Below are 22,926 nucleotides of genomic sequence, written 5' to 3'. Positions count from 1 at the left end.
TTGCCATCTTTCTCAGAATATTAAAGGAATTGTACAGTCAATACTGTCTTTTTCTGAAGCAATCAAAGACTGTGTCATAACCCCAAAGGGTAATGGTAAAGATGGGTTATTTAAATGCTGTCTAGTGTATTTGTATGATGGTTGTAGCTGTCATTTTTGCGCCTCTGCTCTGTTACCTTATTACTTTCAATTCTAAACCCCATGAGAAAATGAAGGAAAATGGCTTTGACCCAGGATGATGAGAATCTTCACAGGAGGTTGGAACTATGGCAACCCAACAGGCTCAATAAGAGCTGAAACAGTCCCCCCACCGATAACAAACACTGTCATTGTGTATATAGTTAGGCCCTGCTATTTTGTGGATCTTTTATCCTCCCATTAAATAGTTCTTCATCATAGACAAATTGCTTTGAGCAATTGGCACAGTCGGGGACTCTACATTTCAAATTATTCAAAAGTACAGCCCTCAAATGAGTTTTACAATGAAACGGCACATGTGAAATGCTCCTATAATGCAAGAGGAATATGAACTCAGTTTCACACCCATAATGGGTATCAAAGCATGTATACAGAGAGTTAGAATGCATTAGCAATTATGATTGGGTTCGTTTTACGTGGATTGACTTTAGTTCGGTTGAATGAATTCACATCATTGGCAATTCATAAACTGTTTAGGAATGCATTAGGCATGTTGTTGGCTGTGAATGTGTGGGGGAACCTTTATTAAACACCCAAACACTACTACAGTGTTACAGGTGTGTCTAGAGATCCAGTTTCACAATTAATGAATGATTTGTTTCTCATTATTGGGAACATAAACTTTCAGAATCCAAAACTTAAAAATAACATAAATTCAGTAAATCATGTATCAAACTTTGTAAATGTTTGTGAATGCAAATTCAAAAAAGTTTTAGTTTAAGTTAGTTACTCTCACTGTGCATTAACTAATGCTAAAAAGCAACTTTTGATTTAAAGAACCATGAAATATAAAATAATGTTTTTTTCCAAATATGCTTAGGTACCTTACTATACTGATGGCACAGATGTCAACATTTGGTGGTTTAAATACCCAGGTGAAGTTTTCTAATATTAATATTAACCATTATATCTGTGGTCAATGATGGGTTGATAGGACTGTTATCCCAGAACCAGCAAAAGATGCAGCGTGTCATGCCGTTAATCTCAATCAAAATAAAACAACACATCTAACACGTTGGGACTCCTGACACGTTTTCATGTTAACATGACATAGTTACAATCTATCAGACATATCTCAGCATGTGTCCAACGATTTTTTTGATCTTGATGGATCTTCGGTGTTGGTGGTCAATATGAAAGGAATATTTCCAGCTCGATGCTAGTCGTCATGTTAATCAGAAACATTGTCCCAGTCAGCGGTTTAAATACCCCGGTGAAGTTTTTGAAAAGCTTTTAAAAAAAAAATTAACGCTTGATTTCAATAATTGCTGTTTTAAGAATGGTCCCATCCATAATGGAACATATGCATCATAAATGAGCAAATGAAAACAAGTTTATGTTCTGTAAAGAGCCATCTCTTCTCTTGTTGGGTATTATTGCTTCTGGTTTGTGCATTTTAATTCACAGAAATCCTACAATGAATGTTGTCTCTCAAAAACAGTGCACTTTTTCCGTGTATGTTTATTCCCATTTTAAAATAGAAAACTTGTCTATAGGCTGATAGTTTCTCATGTTTAAACACTATTAACTGGGGTTTAGTAAAATATAAAAAGATGGTTCTATATACAGGGAACAAATATGTTTCATTAGGGTTTATATGTCACATCCATAACGGTCGAAATGCCCAAATAGTGACAGCAAATTCGCCCATTTACCTTACCTAACTGCTCCAGGTCTACATCACATCCTATCATCTTTGGTCTGAATATGAGCGACGCCTGGTTGTTCCATCACAGCTAGGCACCAAAACACCTGCAAAGACCTTTACTTATTCAGTTCCTCTGAGGTGGAATGAACTGCCAGCCTCCGCCCGAGCCGCAGTATCCTTTACAACCTTCAAAAATCAGCTCAAAACATACCTGTTCCACATTTATTTGACTAACAAATAAGTGTGTATGTTTTGTCTAATAAAAGAATGTCTTTCATGTTGTTCATTCTCTCCCATGTGTACGTCAGCTCAACTCCTCCTTGTAATATGGCCTTGTAAACAATCGCTACTGTTTAGTGTGTAGACAAAATGTTATAGGCTCTACTTGTAAGTCGCTTTGGATAAAAGGGTTTGCCAAGTGAATACATTTAAATGTAAATATGTTAATTAATGTAGCTGGCTAATGTAAACAAATGCAGCCTTCCTGTAAAACTTTTTTATTCTTTTTATGCTAGAAACTTGCACATTGCTTGCACCTTGAACCAGATGATTAGATCTATGCTGTAAAAATAATATGATTTGTTGTCAGCTTTATGACGCTAACAAATCAAAATCCTGTCAAGTCTCCACAAGCAACAAATGTGCTATTGAATTTACAACAATATTTTGGTAGCACAGGAGCACGCAGGTCAATGCAGTAGCTTTATTTTGAGGGACCCTACCTCAAATTGTTATTGCTTTTTCTGTTTGACACTGTCAGGGATTGTTCTTGAGGTGGGTCTGTTGCTACGACATATTTTAGGTGTATAATATTTAGGTGTAATATTTATACTTAGGTGTAGATATTTTAAAATATGATGTAAATAAAGCTATTCTCTGTTCCTTTGAGTGAAAAAACGTCTTGTTTACTTATGTAACCTCAGTTCCCTGATGGAGGAAACGAGACGTTGTGTCGAGAATGACAAATGGGGTTCGCCCTTGAGAACCAATCAACTCTGACTACTATAGAAAAGGCCAATGAAATTTGGCGAATGAAATTTGGATGCCGGTCTCCGCCCCCGGATGTCCGGTATAAAAGGAAGCCGGCGTGCAGCATTCATTTACCTCTTGTTCTGAAGAGCCTGAGAGGCTCTCACGACTGCAGCAGAATACGATACGTGTTTGTGGCATAAGGGACAAAACGTCTCGTTCCCTCCATCAGGGAACTGAGGTTACATACGTAACCAAGACGTTCCCTTTCTGTCGGTCTCTCGACGTTATGCCGAGAATGACAGATGGGGTTACCTATGGAAACGCCTCAGCGGACTGAGTAGTTAACCGCGAGGTGGAGGTCCACCTGGGGAAGCTCATGGGTTACCAGGAGTGGGAACCATTCTCATGAGGATACATCAGACGGAACAGCCCAAAGAGGGGTGTTACAGACGTCCGGTAGCACTAGGTCCGGTAAGAGCTATCTGTGATAGTTCATATGGTGTCCCGGCCTCAGGGGGAAGGCTGCTCTGCCCAGCCCAACCCCCAGGGGGTGCTTGCTTAGTGATGAATGGAATGCCTGTTCTTAGCCATATGTTTGGGTAAGAAGAGAGGTAGATAGCACACTGACCCAACATACTGGAGGGTGGAAAGGTGCTTTCGCAGGCATACGCCCCCCGGATGCCAATCCTTCATGCCCCATGCAGGACGTGGGCTGACACCGGGTTTACGCGAAGGTTGTTAACCCTTGCGAAGGTGTTTGGGCGTAGCCCAAATAGTTGTCTTCTAGGCTCTACAGATGTCTTCTAGAGAGTCGCTTCTGGCCAGTGCCCAGGAGGTCTCATGTGCATCAACCCAAGGGGTATTACCCCCGTGAGGACGCCATGTGTCCCAGGAGCCTCTGAATTTTTTCAGGGGGACCGCTGTTTGCCTGAAGTGTTCCAGGCAGTTCAACACTGACTGGGCGCGTACTGCGGACAGTCGCGCCAACATGGTGACAGAGTTGAGTTCCATACCGAGAAAGAGGATGCTCTGCTCTGGGGAGAGCTTGCCCTTCTCTCGGTTGAGCTGTAGTCCCAATCGATATATGTGCCGGAGCACAAGGTCCCTTTGTGTACATAACAGATCTTGCGAGTGTGCCAAGATAAGATATGCAAGTACACCCGGGGAGAACAGAAAAACTCTGTGAGTAAGTGGGCGCCAGGCCCTGAAAAGGCTTTGGTGACGAGGCAGTAGCCGCCCCGTACCGAACGATCAGAGCTGTGGCTGTGAAGGTCGGGCCCGATGTTATTCTCCCTGGGGACTTCCCGTCAGTGTCACTTCTAGCGAGAAGGTTGCTGACGGGGTGGAGGTTTCCCCCTTGACCTCCGCTGCCGGGGTGCCACCTGTGGGGGCACAGGAACCGGAGCCAATGTCGAAGGGGTCCTGGGCTGCCAGGAATCAGATGTCACGCGGGATCTCAGAGGCATCTAGGTGGCCGAGTCGCGGCTTGGTAAAATGTGGCTAATTTTTTTGTTTTAAAAGTTTTCACAAGTAACTTGACGAAATGAAAGCGAAAAATTAAGAGATTTGCCAATTTATTTTATACAAGAATACCACCGGTGAACCAAAAGGTATCTGTCAACTTTAGTGATGCTATTTTTATTCTGCAGGCATAACCAAGCAAATCCTTTCAAAGTGGACATTGATGTGCTGGAGAAGGGGGTGTGGCTTTGAAAAGTCTGACAATTTGATCCTCTGGATTGATGCTGCCGGGTTTCAACTCTCAATCTTGACTGAGGCCGTTCACGTAAAGCAACACAAGCTTTTCTTCTCACATCTGGGTCCTCTGGGACTTCCCATGACAGTAAGAGTGACAACACCTTCCAAATCTACACCTTTGACAGGCTTTTGAGAGTGAACAGAATGTTTATATAAATAAACATGTAAATCCCAACATCAAATAGATGTCATCCAAACGAATAGTAGGTAACTCACAAATTCGCCAATCTCAAAATCTGGTGAAGCAATCATAGGATCACAAGGCTGTAAACTAGCACAAATACCTATTTCTTTAAAGTGAATGTCATTTTATTCCTAACCAACTTACATTAGAAAAACTGAATAAAACTTAGTCATTGGAACAACCATAATTGAAATTTCTGTTCCTCAGATATTTACAATGTAGGACATGCTTAAGATTCTAGAGAGTATTTGATTTCTCAGAAAAATCTGATGGGCTGCTGAAGTGCAGAATGATGTCATTAAACTCACTGACCCATATTTGCAGAAGAAAGAGACCGTCAATTTATAGAGCTTCTTCTAAATTCTTTTTTATCAATGTTTTGGAGCAAACTGGTTTACAGATACCATATATTTATACACTCAATCTGATTCAGGGGGTTATATAAAAGGCAATGCAGAGAGGATTTTTCCAATAAGGAAATGCAGAAAGGTTGAAAGTACAAGAATACTTTAGTTTTTATGAATTTCCCACAAGCAATTTGGCTGTCAAACTTTCGAGGATGTTATAATTGAACGAAAAATCTGTCATGAAAAGAAGCCCTGTGACACATAAAAAACAATCCTGAGTGGAAGCTCATGTTTCTTGAAGGTGCCATATGCAAACCCCAGAGAAATATTGTGAGAGTGCAAAAATGAATAAAGCAAAGCTAACAGGCAATCTCCTGGCAGGATGGCGTGATTTAGAGCCCATTTATTCCCTTGGGGTGTCAGAAAGCAGGTGTTGAGCAAAAGAGATGGGGTATTTCTTTCTTGGCAACGGAGAGTGATTACATTGTTATTAGTTACTGTTCACAGGCTTAGAAGGGCCGTTTCTATAATGCTTTTAAGACGGACAACCTTATTATCAAAGAGAGCCGTGTAACATTCAGAAACTTCAGAAAAGATTGAACTAAAGCTAAAGATACAAGTATGTTCATATTTGGCAATACATTTGATGACTGATTACATTGTACTGAATACTGTAGGTTAACAATTTCTAGGTTGATTTCCCCGTAGATCTGTGGAGCTTGGTCTGTTTGTCTGAGCTGTTAGACATTTCATCTGGTTGAATGTGAGTTGGCCTATGTTGACAAATCAATCTATAATCTATATATATAATATATCAATATATAAATCAATGGATTAGTTGTTTTTTTGTATTCCCACACTCTAAATGAAAGCCTACTTGACAGACATACAGTTAAAGAAAGGATACAGTATAAAGTTAAAGTAACACATAATATGAAAAACTTCTTGGGTTATTGGCTGTAATCCTTTTCCCTGAAAAAGCGTGAACGAGATGCTGCACGCCTACAGTGCACCATTGAGGCGCAGCATCTCGTTCCCGCTCTTTCAGGGAACAGGGTAACAGCCAAGTAACCCGAGACGTTCCCTATCAAAAGCTACACTCGATGCTGCGTTTCAAACGCTATGGGAACGAGAATACCAACGCTGCCGCACTGGAAGTGTCTGGACCCCCCAAGGTTGTGTGACGTGTGTGCACAATCCGAGAGGAGGCCTCAGATACGACTCTGGGATGTAGACTCCAGGACACGTGAGCCAGAAGTGGCATGGACAACCAGACTAAAAAATCTAACAAATGTGTGCGTAGAGGACCAGCCCGCCGCATCACACACTTGCTGCAAGGGGACACCTCTTGCTAAGGCTATAGACGATGAAACCCCCCTTGTGGAATGAGCTCTGACTCCTAGAGTTGAAGATTGACCGCTCGCCACATAGGCCAGAGCAATAGCATCCCTCACCCAATGTGATATTGTTTGCTTGGTTGCAGCCGCCCCTTTGTTGCGGCCCCCATAGCATATAAAAAGTTGCTCTGATTTGATATGCCACTGGCTAGTGCGGTGGACGTAAGTCTGAAGAGCACGTTCTGGACACAGTAGTCGTAATCGTTCCTGCTCCGACTTCGTGAACGGCGGAGGGCAAGAGGCCTCAAGAACAATCGGATGCACGGTAGAGAACGGAACTTTAGGCAAATAACTCGGGTGAGGATGCAGAATAGCTTTGACCATCCCAGGGGCTAAATTTAAACAGGAATGGGGGGTCGAGAGCGCCGGCCAATCTCTGATTCTCTTAAGAGAGGTGATTGCCATTAGAAAAAACATTTTAAAGGCCAGAAGCCTGACAGGCGCTGACTCCATAGGTTCGAAGGGGGCGCTAACTAGACCCTCGAGCACTGTCGCTAAGTCCCATGGAGGGACTGTCCGTCTAGGAGGCATCAGCTGCCTCGCTCCACAAATAAAGCGGGCGACTAAAGGGTGTTTCCCACAGAAACCCCCTCAATCAGGGCGTGGCATGCCGAAATGGCGGCCACAGAAACTTTGAGTACCGGGGCTTGTCCCTGAGGACAGTTTATCTTGCAGAAACTCCAACACTGAAACGATCTGGCAGTAATTGGGTCTGCATGGTGTGCCATGCACCATCTGTCAACATGGCTCCATGTTAGGGCGTAGCTCCTTCTAGTGGAGGGAGGCCTAGCACTTAGAATAGTCTCTACTACATCAGGCGGAAGCTCGACATCTCTCAGCTGGTGCCCTTCAGGGGCCAGGTACAGAGGGTCCAGAGCTCAGGATGGGGATGAAACACTGTCCCCTTCGCCTGAGACAATAGATCTCTCCTGACTGGGAACGCCCATGGCGAGTCGTCGAGGAGGGATACTAGGTCTGAGAACCGGATTCTGGTTGGCCAACAGGGAGCCATCAAGAAGAGGCACGCGCCCTGTTGACAGACCTTTGCCAGGACTCCAGGGAGCAGAGCTATCGGAGGAAATGCGTAAAGACGCAGTCTGGGCCACGTATTGGCCATAGCGTCCAGATGCAGGGGAGCTGGATGAGGCACAGCACAGGCACAACACACGCACACACAAAACGGTCCTTGAAGACAAAAGAACCTGATGACGCGTCCGCATTCACGTGTATTTAAAACCGGCAGGTGCGGGTTTAATTAGTCACGTCAACTGCCGAGGTTATTTAAAACCAAATTTATCCAAAATATTTTTGGCGTGTTTGACACACATGTGTCACAACCGGTCGAACAAAGACTGTTCTCCCATAGCGTTTGAAACGCAGCATCGAGTGTAGCTTTTGATAGGGAACATAACCGTTGTTTGCCAAATATTAATTTTACTTGCAAAGACCACCAGTTATGCATATACAAAATTGCATTGACCTACTCGCTTGTTTGCAGGTTTTGTTGTTTGTTTTGTTTTAGGTCTTCATAAACAGCACGCATGAAAATCAAGTCTCAGCACTTATGCGATCAGCCTGCTGTAAAATAAAATATCTGTTGTTATTATCATGCACAGTGGCTTTGGAAACTTTTCAGGAAGTTGTTACAATAGCTCATAATCAGACAGCAAGCCATAACTCACCGTATTACCACCCGGGTCTAAAATATACATTTAAAGCGTTTCTTTGCATGAAAGAACTCAACAGACTTTAAATCGTTCCTTATACATTTGCTCTGGAGGTTATGTGCATTTGTCTGAAAGCTGCCATTGCTATTTGGAATAGCTAGAGATTAATTTGAGAATACAATTGCAGTTTATCCGACAGTTTAATATGCCTTTTCATCTGAGTATGCATGTGATTGCATTCAGTGAATCTGATTTGATCAAGGAAGATGATAGAAAGACAAAGTTATATTACATCTCAAACGGTTCTGTGTTAACTAGTGGAAAATAGTTGTCATATTTCAATCAATTGCTGTATAGAAAAAATAATCCTAAAAATAGTGGTTATAACCAGAGATTGTTCAGTGCTCAGATTCTTCATACGAGGTGAAAGATTGTAGCTTTAATCAGCACTCAATTGCTCTTCTCCTGCATTCAAATTAAATGTCAAATCATTCTTTAAAAATGCATTACGAAATTTAGCATGCTGCAATGATTGGACATACTTTCGTGTGCATGATTGTTAGTCAAAGTACAGACAAATATCTTTATTAAAACAGCATCCTTCTGTGAATGAATTTAAGATTTTCAAAGCATTCCAACAAAAAAACTCACAAAACTGGTTTCAAAAATTTACATTTGGATTCTATATTATGGTATATTTCAGAATCAAACAAGACATAAAGGGAGGGCCGTGTTTAACTGGAATTATTTGGATAGTTTAAAAACCGCTATATGACCCCAATATAGACTATTATAGTGAATTTTTGAGGATTTACTCCCTTCAAACACCATGAGATTTCTGGACCAGGACAAAAAGGCTGAAGGCAAAGTGTATCCTTGAAATCTCAGTTTTCATATTATTGTCAAACTATACCTGTAAGAAAAGTCTGCAATGAAAGGAATTGACAAGTTAAAATGTTCCCTCCACGTTATCCCAAAAATATGCTGGCTCATGGCATTCATGGCAACACTTTATATAATTGTTCAGTTTTAAGTCTTTTGTACGCATTTAGGTGATAAACTAACTGTCATGAACTGACATGAGATACAAGGCAGGAGAACCCAATTGCAGGCAAGCACGGTGGATAAAACAGGAGTTTATTAAACAAAGAACACTACAAAATGACAAAACAAAAACCCACGAGGGGGAAAACAGGACTGGAATAACTATTAACAAAAACAAGAACACTGACTTAACTAAGACTACAAAACAAACACTTGAATATAAACACACTAACTAAACTAGACTTACTTGACAGGAACAAGGGACAAGATCAAACGTACAGGGATACTTTAACAAGAGCTAACAGGTACAGGTACAGGTACAGCTACAGCTACAGCTACAGCTACAGCTACAGCTACAGCTACAACACGAGGTAAGACGTACAATGAACCAGCACAGGACAATGAAACATGAGGACTATGTCAAGGGAAACAAACACAGGATAATTGGTAGGGACCAGGTGACACAGATCAAACACTAAGGGAAAGCTAACGAGACAGAAAGGGCGGGAACAGACGAGACTCGGGGAGAGAGTATGAAAAGCCAAAAGGCCAAAAACGTCTCTCCCCACATTAAACAAAGGATCCTGTATGATTCCACCTCAAGACCAAGAATTACATAACAAGAAGAGGTGGAATCATGACAGGACCCCCGCCTTAAGGAGCAGCAACCTGATGCTCCTCAAAGGCACAAACAGGACAAGACAGACTGAGACAAAGACAGGAACCAAAGAGACATGGTCAACAAGATAAGGGGCAGACAAGAGATCACAAGGAATGGGTTGGGGTGAGACAATAGAAACAGCAAACAAGGGAGGGGGGGAGGGGGAACAACAAAGTTCATTGGGGAATGTCCAGTAGGGTTGGGATGGGGGGGAACAAACTTAGATCAGGGTGACGCTCGAGAGCGCGAAGCACCGGGGGGCTTAACGGGAGAAGTCCTGGGAGGCACAGTCTTAGTCCCTGAGGACTCGGTAGGGAGAGTCGGCGGCTGCCCCGGACTGGACGGCGGCTGCCCCGGACTGGACGGCGGCTGCACCGGACTGGACGCCTCCCCACGGTGCCCCCCCAAAAAATATTTGGGACTCGGAACCTCCGGACTCGGGACCTCCCGACTCGGGACCTCCCGACTCGGGACCTCCGGACTCGGGACCTCCAGCCCTGGGGACCTCCGGACTCAACTGCATTCCCCTCCTCGGTCTTCTCGGGCCAACGGGACGTGCGGTCGGCGGCAGAGAAGCGTTGGAAAGCGCAGTTAGCTCTGTAATGGCGGAGTCGGACGGGGAGTCCCGTGACTGCCTCCGTGGGCGTCTCCCCTGGATGCAGACGGGAGGTGAGTGGGATAGGCTGGCAAACCTCACCCGCCCAGTGGTCAGAACCCGTTCTTCCGGGACGGACACCAGACCGGAACAAGAGGAGTTCTGATGGCGGCTGGAAGAGGGTTCTTGGGCCAGCTCCTCTCGAAGCTGCAACCGTTCCACCAATTGTGGAAACGAATGATACACCAACTCCTCCCTCTCTGGAAAAGGTGGAGGGTTGTCCATCCCGGCCACCAGGTAGGCACGGACCAGCACCTCAAGGACGGAATCCTTCCTGGCCTTGATCTCACGAGCATACTCCCGCAGTGGACGATGGCACTGGGCCGGGAATGGGCCACCTCCAGCATGTGACTGAGAGGCTATAGCCTCCCACCACACAGGATTGGAGGTGCAAGACCACCGGGGAGAACTTGCACCACACATGGTTGACTGCTGGGTTCGTGATGGCTGGTTCATTCTGTCATGAACTGACATGAGAGACAAGGCAGGAGAACCCAATTGCAGGCTAATTGCAGAACTAATCATTAAACAGGAACCATGTTGCCAAATCAAAAAGACAAAACAAAACCAATATCAAAGTAACCTTGAAGTCAACCTTCCCCCTTCCCCTTTGCCAAACCTCTAAAAAGAGTTTAAATGCCTCATCGTGCCAGGTTTGACCTCACTGATGCACTGGTTCTTGCATTTGTTGTAATCACAAACATCAGTTCCCATATCCTTTGTATTTGTTTATAATAAGAGCAGGTATTATGTAAAAAGGTCCATTTTGATGTAAACAGATGTAATGTATGTGACACGTCAACTAGACAAAGAACAACTTTTTTGGTATAAAGTGGCATTAAGTCTGTGAAAGATTTGAAGATTTTGAATGTCAAATCAGGAGTGTCTGCCAATGCATCGCTGTGTTGTTAAGTTATGAGCATTTTGTGATTGCAAGATACACTGCAGCTGTAATATCAGACTTGGCAGTGCTCTGTATTTACTCTTGATTTTTATTCCCTTCTTACAGAACTTCTCCCTCAACTTTGTAATTATAATATCAGCGGCTCATTAGCTCCAGGGGCTATTGATTTAATCTTGTGTTATTTATTGGTTGGAGACCTTCAGCAATACAAGATCTATGTATTCCATCAAAAATTAAAATGTTCATTACTTATTTACGCCACCTCAAAATCTTTTGAATAAAAATGTGACACCTCAATGTTACTCTCCATCAATCTTCATTTCGATATGCAACTTGCTTGCAAAAATCATTTCTGCGTGAAAAGATTTTGGGCTTGAAATCAGCCTTCAAGATATGCTAGTATTAAAAATGTACATGACAAGAGAGTTTTTATAAGGCACAATGAACTGTCGCACACAATGAGTGAAAAAATAATTCATTTTGAGTCACAGCGGAACACACCACTGAGTCTGGACTTGTCAGTGTCTTTAATATCAAACAATAACCTGATTTGAAATGCAGATGTTACCAGCCCTATACTACATGTATACACATCAAATGGGATAAGCAAGCATGAGATTTGAGTGCACTATGAAAAGGCTAAAGGCCACGACCCCTAGTGTCTGTTGCTAGACCATCTCCTAAGGCTCGGTGAGTGAGGTTTACTGCTCAACTCTGATGCACTCACTGCCCTCCGTCAACAGGACAGAATTTTGGCCCTATATCTTGCAAGTCAAAATGTATTGCTGTTGGTTACTCCAAATATGATTTTAAAGAACTGGAGGATGTTCATGCCTAACATTTCATGCACAAGTAGGAGAGTAATATCAAGTGTGCTTGTGGCTTAAAAATTAAATATCCACCAAACACTGCAAATTTGTTCTTCAAAGCTACGGTATTGAGCCTGGGGTTACAGTCGAAGACTGCTCCCTTGAAGCCAAGCTGTCAAATGTGCAATGTATGCAAGATAAAACAAAAGAAATCTATTGTTGTGGAAGTTTCCTTAACAGTAAAATTCAAACTAGTCAAAAGCCTATATTTCTATTATTTGCACACATGACCATACTCACATGATGTAAATTAAGTAATATGCGACAGGACAGAAATTATTTCACACATGTATATACTGTATAACTCTTATTGAGGTAAAACAATTAAGTAGATAAAACGGCCGGTTTGCTCACAGCATCCTGCATGGTCAAATGTTGCTCAGCTGTTTCTGCTGTCGGGGATGCTGGTCTCCCTGCTTGACCACCTTTTAAACCGGCCAACAGATCCAACTGTCCCAAGCTTGTTCTTATGATTGGTTTAATGTTGATAAATGTGAATTATTTTAAAGCAGGGAGCAAGTTCCCACAGTTAGTAAGAGCACTTCAAATTTAAAAACATCTCCATAAAAGTGATTTCAGCACAACCTGTACTACAAACCAATCACTCTTTATAAATAAAGTACTATTCTAAAGATGCATTTATGTTGCATATTTATATGTATCGACAGACTTATATCTATCACATCTAGCTAGTGTGTCATTAGCAAAACCAGTTAACATAGTTATTAGCTCTAATTAAGACCTATTATAGTGTTTTACCTATATGTGAACATCAAATAAATTAAGAGTTTATTTCCAAAATGAGATAACTCCGTTTTTAAAATTGTTCAAATTTCTTTTTCTTTTTTTGCATTCCAATTAATATTAATCGAACTGCAGTTTTTTTTTAGCCTTGATAACTCAAACAATACATAACTTACAAATAACAATTAAATAACAAAAACATGTTTTCTGACAATGTTTAAAACAGAGTTGTCTCATTTTGGAAACAAACTCTTCAAATATACAAATTATTAAGTTATTCACATGCTCTTATTCATAACAAGTTATTGACATCATGTGATGTTTTTTCTTTAGATTGTGTACAATTTGGGACTTTTTCAGAAAACAAAAAGATTCTGACTACAAAGTCAAATGGAATGAAAAAACTTTGAACCTAAAAATCTCTTCCCGTAAACTGTAAACATATTACAGACATCCTCTAGATGTCTATAGGACATCTGACAGCAAACGTTTCAGAGACGCATTGCAGACGCATTGCTAAAAAATTTGTCTTGCAGATGTAAATGCAGACAACAATTGGACATTGCATGCTGGCTTTGGGTTGGCTGATACCTTTTTGGAGGATCTACTTGTAAAAAAAATAATGCTATTGTACATACCACTAAAAGTGGTTCTTTGTTCCTAATCATATAGGGGAACCACGTTTAGTGCTTTATAGCACTATATTTTGGTGCGTCAGTGGTTCTTCAAAGTGACTGAGGTGCTATATATCACCGTTTCCGTATATAGAACATGTTAAACCGCTGTATGGTTCTACAGCAGTTCTACATAGCACCTCTATGGGATTCCTTTTGTGCCAATAAGTACGAACGCGAAATAAAAAAACCCAAACAAAAATAAACAACACGAAAGAAGAAATACACTTTGAAAACGAAAACAATGAACTCAAATTGCAAACTTTTAACATACTTTCAAACAAACTGCATTCATCATCAAATGTTTTCTAAATATCCTTTTCGAAAATCATTGTTTATGAATACGATGCCCGAGATTTCGTTTGCGCTTCATTATTTTTCGTTTACGCTGCAAAAAGTTACGTTCGGACTTTTGGCACAAACCTCTCGCGTGGGCGGGAGTTAACAGTGCTTTACTCTCATTGGCTAGTCAGATTTTGATCGACAGGTCCGTGACCTGGAAGTGGAAGAAGTCTTAGTGGCGGCGCGCAACTTTAGAAAGCGATCTGGAGGTGGACGGTGAAGTTACTTGTGATTAGTTACCTTTGTTATTAAACGGGTTTTCTTGCTACAGTTTGGATTGAAATGTACGGAGCCCGGCTAGTCTTTTTGCATAACCTTACATTTTTAGAAACATCTACTATTCATTTACATTCTTAACAAGTAGTGCTGTTATTTTCCTCAAATGCGGTCAATTATGTAAATGAATAAAAGGAACCAGTGTTTAAATACATTGTACAGAATACTGTCTAGTAACTCTGTCTTTCTATCTCTCTGTTTACCCTTATGTGTTAAAACTGTTAAGCGCAGATTGTTTATTCCTTATCATATGATATGGACTGATTTGATTTAATTCAATATTACTTTGGCTTGAGTCTACCTTATAAAGAGATCCTTTATATATTTAAGTGTCAAACACAGGATATCTATTAGTCTAAAGACACTCAAAAAAATCCTGTGTAGAAATGGACTATTTGGATTTATTGACAACACAAAAACAGCCCAATTAGGGATATCCAGCGACATTTACGACGTGGAGATGCTGACCCACTTGCTGGAGAGAGGAGCTTCATCTATGGCAAAAGCAAAGTTTCCAAATTTAGGGATATATGACAGAAGTCATTCACCTGATGTTTTATATGTCCCAAAATAATCTGAAAAGTGTTTAACAGGAATACAGACCCTCATGTCATTTAATTTCTGTTATACAAAATATATACATTTTGAGAAATGTGTGGTGTCCTTAACATGGAAGGCTACTATTACTTCTAAAACTAATAATAACCATATTAATTATTCTAATTATTATTATACAATAAGGGCAATGTATTCTGGTTATCAACATTCTTCAAAATATATTTTGTGTCCTGCAGAAGGAGGTCACATAAGTTTGAAACTATATCTACATGTTTGTTTTGATTTTATGACCAACATAATTTCACTTCGATTCATGCTGTCCTTCGTTAGGAATATTTTCATGTTAATCATATTGTCTGGCACAAAAGTATTTTTATGCTTTAATAAGATTTCCTGTGTCTCAGTGGTAAGAACATGGCGATTGGTTCGATCCAGTATATTGCACAACGTCAGAAACAAATGTATAATATAATGCAATGCTCGTCGCTTTCAAAGCATCAAAAATACTTAAATTATGTAAATGTTCTGTTTGAATTCTATTATGTATCGAGACAAAAACATGATCTCTATGTATGTTTCCTCACTGGTAACCGACTACCTTGCGAAGCTTATAGTTTTTTGTAATAAAAGTAATCACTTGTTTTTGGGTATTGATTATTGGCAAACCCATGGATTTTACTACGGTGACCATGTTCTAAACAGTAGTGAAATAAGGGCTGTATGCTTCGTGCAACATTTTAATAAATCCATGATTCTACGTTTAATAACAAAGGTAACTAATCACAAGTAACTTCACCGTCCACCTCCAGATCGCTTTCTAAAGTTGCGCGCCGCCACTAAGACTTCTTCCACTTCCAGGTCACGGACCTGTCGATCAAAATCTGACTAGCCAATGAGAGTAAAGCACTGTTAACTCCCGCCCACGCGAGAGGTTTGTGCCAAAAGTCCGAACGTAACTTTTTGCAGCGTAAACGAAAAATAATGAAGCGCAAACGAAATCTCGGGCATCGTATTCATAAACAATGATTTTCGAAAAGGATCATTAGAAAACATTTGATGATGAATGCAGTTTGTTTGAAAGTATGTTAAAAGTTTGCAATTTGAGTTCATTGTTTTCGTTTTCAAAGTGTATTTCTTCTTTCGTGTTGTTTATTTTTGTTTGGGTTTTTTTATTTCGCGTTCGTACTTATTGGCACAAAAGGAATCCCATACACCTCCGTCATCCCAATGAACCGCTGAAAAAACAGTGAAGTACCAAAATATGGTGCTTTATAGCACTAAACGTGGTTTCCCTATGGTTAAGAGCCAAGAACCACTTTTAGTTCTATATTGCAATACTTTTTTAGAGTATGGGGTTTTAGAGAAAGGACTTGTTGTTAAAGCTAGCAAAATGGCCAAAACTGATTGCTGCACTTTTCTGTCTACCAGCAACAAGTTTTCTAATGTATTTATACCACATGCAAGTTCAGCAAATCAAAACAGAGAACATTTGCATGGAAGTATTGTGACCCCTTTGATTCTTATAAGAGTCAATGGGCAAATTCACTGGCATTTTACTTGTATTCCAAACAAAAACATTGCCAGTAAATTTGCTGTCTTGTTATGTTCAGTATGAATTTCCTATTAAGGTTCTGTCTTCTGTGTCTGGCCAAGTCAAGCCACACCTGAATCTTCTTCAGAGTGGACTGTTTGGCATCTGTAGCCTCATTCAGACAGCCTCGGAATCACAATTAGTGTAACTTCATTTTCCGCTCACGCTGAGAACATTCTCCACTGCCTGAGACTCAAACCAGAGCTGCCTGAACTGCAGAAAACCCACTCAAGTTGAAATTGGATCACACGGCTCTCTTCCACAAGCGTTGAACGTGATTCTTAATAATGGAGTTATCACGACAACTTCCAGCTCATTGCTCATTGGCTGGCTTCATAACTTTGAGTGAGTTCGAGATGCTCAATGTTTCAGATGCAAAATTTTAAAGGGTGAGTGTACAGCGGGTAGGCAGATCAGAGGGCTTTGCAAATAGGTTTATGCAGTTTGTTTTCTCTTGTATTGTAATATTGCTCTTCAAATTCTCTCATCAAGAGGCCAGTGCGGGTTTGAGAGATGAGCCATTTTATAGTCAACTGACAACATCAAACACTCTAAAAGCTTTGAAGCTTTCAAGTAGATCGCATATTATTGTTTAAATAATCTCTCAACAATGTTATTCAATCTCACTTTGAGAGACCATGTTTTCCCAGAAACAAAGTTTCCCTTGATTTGCATATTTTAGTGAGTGTTTTATATTCCAATCACTGTTGTTACCAATAAGTGAAAGCTGCTTTTGCGCCTTCTAGGAGACTAAACAAGCATAACTAAACATTTATAGGTATTAGTAACTTAAAAACACTGTAGCATAGGCCTAGGTTTTATTCACAAAAAGTTAAAGAATTAAAATTTTATGATTATTCATTCTCTCTTATGTCTTCCAAGACGCCCATGTCTTTATTTCTTATGTGGTATCTAATCTAAGGTTGTTTTGCAAAACATTTATGAATCTTCCTCCATATAATGGATTTAATGGGAGGGCAACTTGATCTAAGGCAGTTGTGGCATAGTGGTCAGAGAGTTGGAGTCATAACCAAAAGGTCACCGGTTCAATTCTCAGGACCAGCAGATACCGACTAACGTGCCTGTGAGCAAGGCACCTAACCCATGTTTGCTCTCAGGGTGCTGCAGTGATAACTGCCCACTGTTCCAGGTGTGTGTTTTCACAACATAATGTTTTATTAACAAAGTTCGGGAGGAGCACGTGCAAATATTTTCGCAGCTGCTAGCCATTAACCATTCCATCTCCCGTCCAATCAAATCAAGAGCAAACTCTATAAATAGTTAGACAGCCTTACCTCCTTCACTCTACAGTTTTGCAATATTCCTTCTCCACCACTACTCCTCACTATTAAACCCTCTCCTTACCCGGGGGGAAGAGCTCTGGACTCGGGCAAACCCTGAGATCGGAGCCGGACAAGGGGGAGTGCTCCGGGATCGGGACAGGTAGCAGACCCTGGAGCCCTCTCCCGGGACAGCACGCCAAATATGCAAACAATATTCTTTTCCTAATTAAACTGATGCCTTTTTAATTATTTGGTAAGGCGAACTTAAGAATTGTAGTCCGTGTGTTCACTACTCATTGGATTGGTTAAATGCAGAGGTCACATTCCGGTTATGGGTCACCATAGCTGACAAATAGGTCATTTTCACTTAAGGTCCAAATTTCAGTTTCTTCGCAGCTTTAAATGGCTAAACGCGACAACCTTTCCAACGTGATTACGTATTACTGGAAGTTGTGATCGAGCAACACGGTTGGGTGCAAGCTGTGTATTTATGGTTATAAAGGACTAAAAGTTTAATATTTCTTAGAAAATGTAAAATATTGTAAGTGTCATGTTTTTCCATGTAAAGCCGCAAAGAAACAAATCATTTGTATTTGACCCTGTACATAAACTCTTGCATCGATGCCTTTGAGTGGAAGTAGTAAATATGGTCAACCTAACATACATTTTGCCATTCCCATTTGTCAGCATTGATTAGCCTTCAGGTTTAACTCAAATCAATCAAACTAGCAAAAGTTCAAAAAGACCACGTCTTAAAAGGTAGATTAAAAGCTTTCACTGTCACCTGAAAAAAAGAGAATACTATCGCTTAGCTAAACTTCAGAACACCATCCAACCTCCATATCTCCAATCTGCAACATGAACAGATGTGAAATAGGATGATTAGCCTGACTAAAAAATGAAAATTCTCTCACCGTTTACTCACTGCCGTGCCATTTAAACCCCTTTAAGTTTCTTTCTTCTGCCAAGTACAAAAGGTGACTTTTGAGGAATATCCTGGGGCTGTTCTGGGGGTTGTCAAGCTCTAAAATGACAAAAATGCTCCATAAAGTATAAGAAAATTGGTCCATGGTACTCATGCGTGACATTGCAGATTATTTAAAGCTAAATGATAGCTTTCCTTTTCTGTGATTCTGTGAAAGTCATTGTGCCCTCCACTGCAGGTCTGAAATCAAAAACGGCACCTTTATGCATGACACATCAGAACATATGATACATGATGTCATTGATTTAAATCCTCATGCAACATGGCTGAAAGCACCACATTTATTACAGGACAACAGAGGAGGAGATCATCAGTCGATCCTTTCACATTTGGTGTTGAAAAGAAGTCATGCATGTTTAGAACCACATCTGAATGAGTCAATAAAACTGACATCAATTTTTGCAAAAAAGTTAGCAAAACTGTTCCTTCAGGAAACGTTCTTGTTTTGCAATGCTTAATGCTTTTTGATTGTCCCATAAATCATCCAAAGCCTTGGTTCATTCTCCTTAAGATAGGATAGAATGTTGTATTCAGCAATCAAAGTTTGCCTCCACAGTCCTTAAGCTGGTGTAACCAGAACGAACCACACCTGCACTAGGCAGGCTTCGAACCGGGTCGGTCCGGCATGGGAGTCGGGTGCTCTAGCGAGGAGGCTAAAGACCGCAGTCTCTAGCGTCTGTCGCTAGAGAGTCCTTGAGGTCAGGAAGTGAGGTTTACATACTGCACAGCTCCATACTAGCTTGCCTCCGTTACACTGGCACGACTGCCTAATGCTAATTGTTGGCAAAACTCTCTGTCTCATACATCATAATACAAGGTCAACGGTAAGGGCTGCTGCGCCCGTGTCTAACCTTCAGTTTCATTTGTCCTTGACTGCTTAACCTGCGGCACCATCCAAAAAGTTTGAGTGGAACTTTCTCCATTAAACCAATTCCTCCCATGGTCTCTAGCCGTTCATTTTACATCCTCAAAAGAGAAATCATGTGAGTGAACATGAGTGATAACCCACGCTTCGTTTCGAAGTGTATCTCCACGGAGTACTGGTCGCATTTTAAATATTGCATTTGCGACTAATAAAGACGATAAATTGAGGAAAAGGAGCCTGAGGGTGATTACAGCCAATCAAATCTCATCTCCTCTGCAGCCCGAGCATTGGCACAGTTGTCCCTCTCCGGCCTGTTATTACTCACAAACAGCGTCGTAAAACTGATGGGGCAGATTTATTTTTCCTGACTAGGGGACAGACCTTTTGTAATGCATTAGATAGCGCCATATGCCAGCTCAAATTTGGCCCTAGGTTCCCACAAATAATGGCAGCCAATGCGCAGAGGAGCCAGCGACTCCATTTGTCATCGCTTTGTGGCTCCTACTATTTCTTCTATGAGCAGTTTGTTTTTTGAAACGTCAGCTAGCCACTCTGGATCTCTGCGGTTCGAGAAGGCAGAAGAACTAGAGCCGTTGAAAAAGTTGAAGTGTGCCGAAATGCGTTATTGGTGCTCCATCCTCTCACGGACAGCCACTCAAAAAAGACTTGTTGGGGTTGTTATGTAAATCCCAGGCAGACTACACCACTGTGATTTACACATATTTAGAATGCGAAAACCTTTATTCTCACAACCGGGCTTCGTTTCTCTATGGTTAAGACACCGGTAAAGCTGAGGGGAGGTTGTATACCTTCCTCCAAATCTGCATTAAAGCAAGACAGGCAAACGCAATACAGAATACTAATGAATCACTAAGACCCCTCAGAACACCGATGCCAGGACACACAAAAAGTCAGCGGATATGGATTATGCTTCAAAACCATTGGATTCTACTACAGAGATCCTGCTTCTATACTTTAAAATATCTGTACATAGAGAGCCATACTAGAGTGGATATTAAATCCAGCCATTGATGCAGACATTGAGAAACTGGGGCAAGGTGAATCAGTAGCTCGATGCTGAAGAGAAGAGGCCACACATTAAAATCCATCCTGATGGCATAACACGGCCACAGTTCAGTATGCCTGTCTATCAGTTTATACAAGATATTGATCTAACCACCCACTTGCTTCTCATTTACTCCAGCGGTGTCGCTCAGTGTCTCTCGCAAGCTACTGGGAGCAGTCAGGCGAGAACAGACCTTGAGACGGTGCTGGTTATAATAGCGCGTAATATACTGCGCGCTGGAGACAACGTGCAAGGTGAAGTTAACTTCCTTTCAGAAGAACGCAGATGTACCTGAAGATGAGTATGTTTAAAGATGGAAGCTGGTAGTGTCAGGAGTTGTCACATATATAAAGAACATTGCATAATGTACAGAAAATTAAGAAAAATGTGACTAGAATCATTTATCCCTGAACAAACCGCATCTCTTGATTTTTCTTATTTATGTAGAAAAGACAACCTTCACATCAAGAAACACCACCCCATCGCAATCTCTCTCTCTCTTTCAAGTGTTTTGAGTGCACAATACTCTGCAAGTACACAAACCAAGTGTTCATCACTCATCACCATCATCCTCTACAGATTACACCGGATACTTGAAATGGAGTGTTGAGGTTGTGTCTCGGCCTTGAGACCTCTCTACACCACCTAACCATAGCCTTTGTCTGGATCTCATGACTCAGTGTTTTGGTCTGTATCTGGTCTTGGGAGATGTACACAGTCTGGTTTCATTACATTTAAAGTGGTAATTGCTTCAGAAACTGGATTGTGTGTTCTGTTCACCTTTCTCCAGAAATCTGTTTTAAAGAAACTGCATACTAAATGTCACAACTCACTGACACCATTTTGTTCATTGGGCCTTGTATATAGCTATGTGATTTAATTCAGTGTTCAAGACTGACTGGAAACATACTGAGCACAATTCTCGCCGCCATTGGGAGTTGATCTGATTCTGGGCCCTTATTCACAAAACATCTTAAAGCTAAAAGTATCTCCTAACTTGCCAACTGTTTATGAGACAGGCAAAATGTATACGATCAGCTGAACATGATGCTTTATAAATACTTTATTAACATATATTTTATTTGCTAAAGGTAACTCCTTTTTTAAATAATTCAAAAATCATGTTGTTTTTGTGTTGTCGTGTGTTTATTGTGTTTTATTGTATTTGTTAAAGTTGTTACTTAATAGAAAACAATAAAAAGCACACTGTTTGATTAATATTAATTGGAATGCAGGGTAAAAACATGAATTTGTTTTTGTAAAATTAACTGTTGTTGAATTAGTAATTAAGTGTATTATTTTATAATCTTAATTTGAATATGGTAACAATTATATTTTAAATTATTTCATTTGAATATGACTTCATTTGTATTTTAAGATCTTAATTTAATCTTTAATTTAAATTTGTCATCATGAGTCCTCATTCTATGATATTCCTATGAATAAATGACTGACAGAAACCCATCCTCTATCGGCCAATCACTGATGTCATAGTCAGTAAGGTTGCTGACATCTTCCATAGTATCGAGGTCAGCCCCGCCCTTTCTCATAGTTTAAGATTTCTCTTTCCTGTGTGTGCTCTGAATAGGTTTTATGACAAAACTCTTGACTAAAAACTTTTACAGATGTCTTTGAGAGCTATTTGTGGTAAGATAAAATGTTTTGTTACTGCGAGCACTGGTCTATACTGTATAAATTAGTTCAAAATAGGTTATTCTGTAACAAAATGTTGCAAAATCTGAGAAGGTGTTCTTATGAAGCCGAGGTACATAGCCTGTTCAGTTCAGTTACCATACATTATATATGATGTACAACATAGCATAGACAGACATAAACAGAAATCAAATATGTAGTGAGTGTCAGTCATACAGTGTTTCTGAAAAACTGCAAAGTTTTGAGCCCAATTCAAAGTTTAACTGTCACTGGATTGTTTGATCTTTTGTTTGATCGCATCATTATGGTTTTATTTTTGAAGAAGTGCTGCACTCTTCTGGCTATTTTGAAGCATTGCTTCATGCTACCATGCAGGATTTTAAATCTATGAACATGATCTGTATGAATAGTTACTTAGGATCCAGTTGAACTCTGCGGTGTCTATTGCAACACTGTAGTATTGGGATTTTGTCAGGATGAGGTGTCAAAATGAGTAATGAAACCTTGTGGTAAAATTATGGTGAATAAGTTTTGGATTTTACCTGCTGGAGAGTGCTGAAGGAGAATGAGTATGAGGAGCAATGC

This window comes from Triplophysa dalaica, chromosome 21 (genome assembly GCF_015846415.1).
Source record: "Triplophysa dalaica isolate WHDGS20190420 chromosome 21, ASM1584641v1, whole genome shotgun sequence".
Classification (NCBI taxonomy): Eukaryota; Metazoa; Chordata; class Actinopteri; order Cypriniformes; family Nemacheilidae; genus Triplophysa; species Triplophysa dalaica.
Note: the sequence above shows the minus strand (reverse complement) of the source record.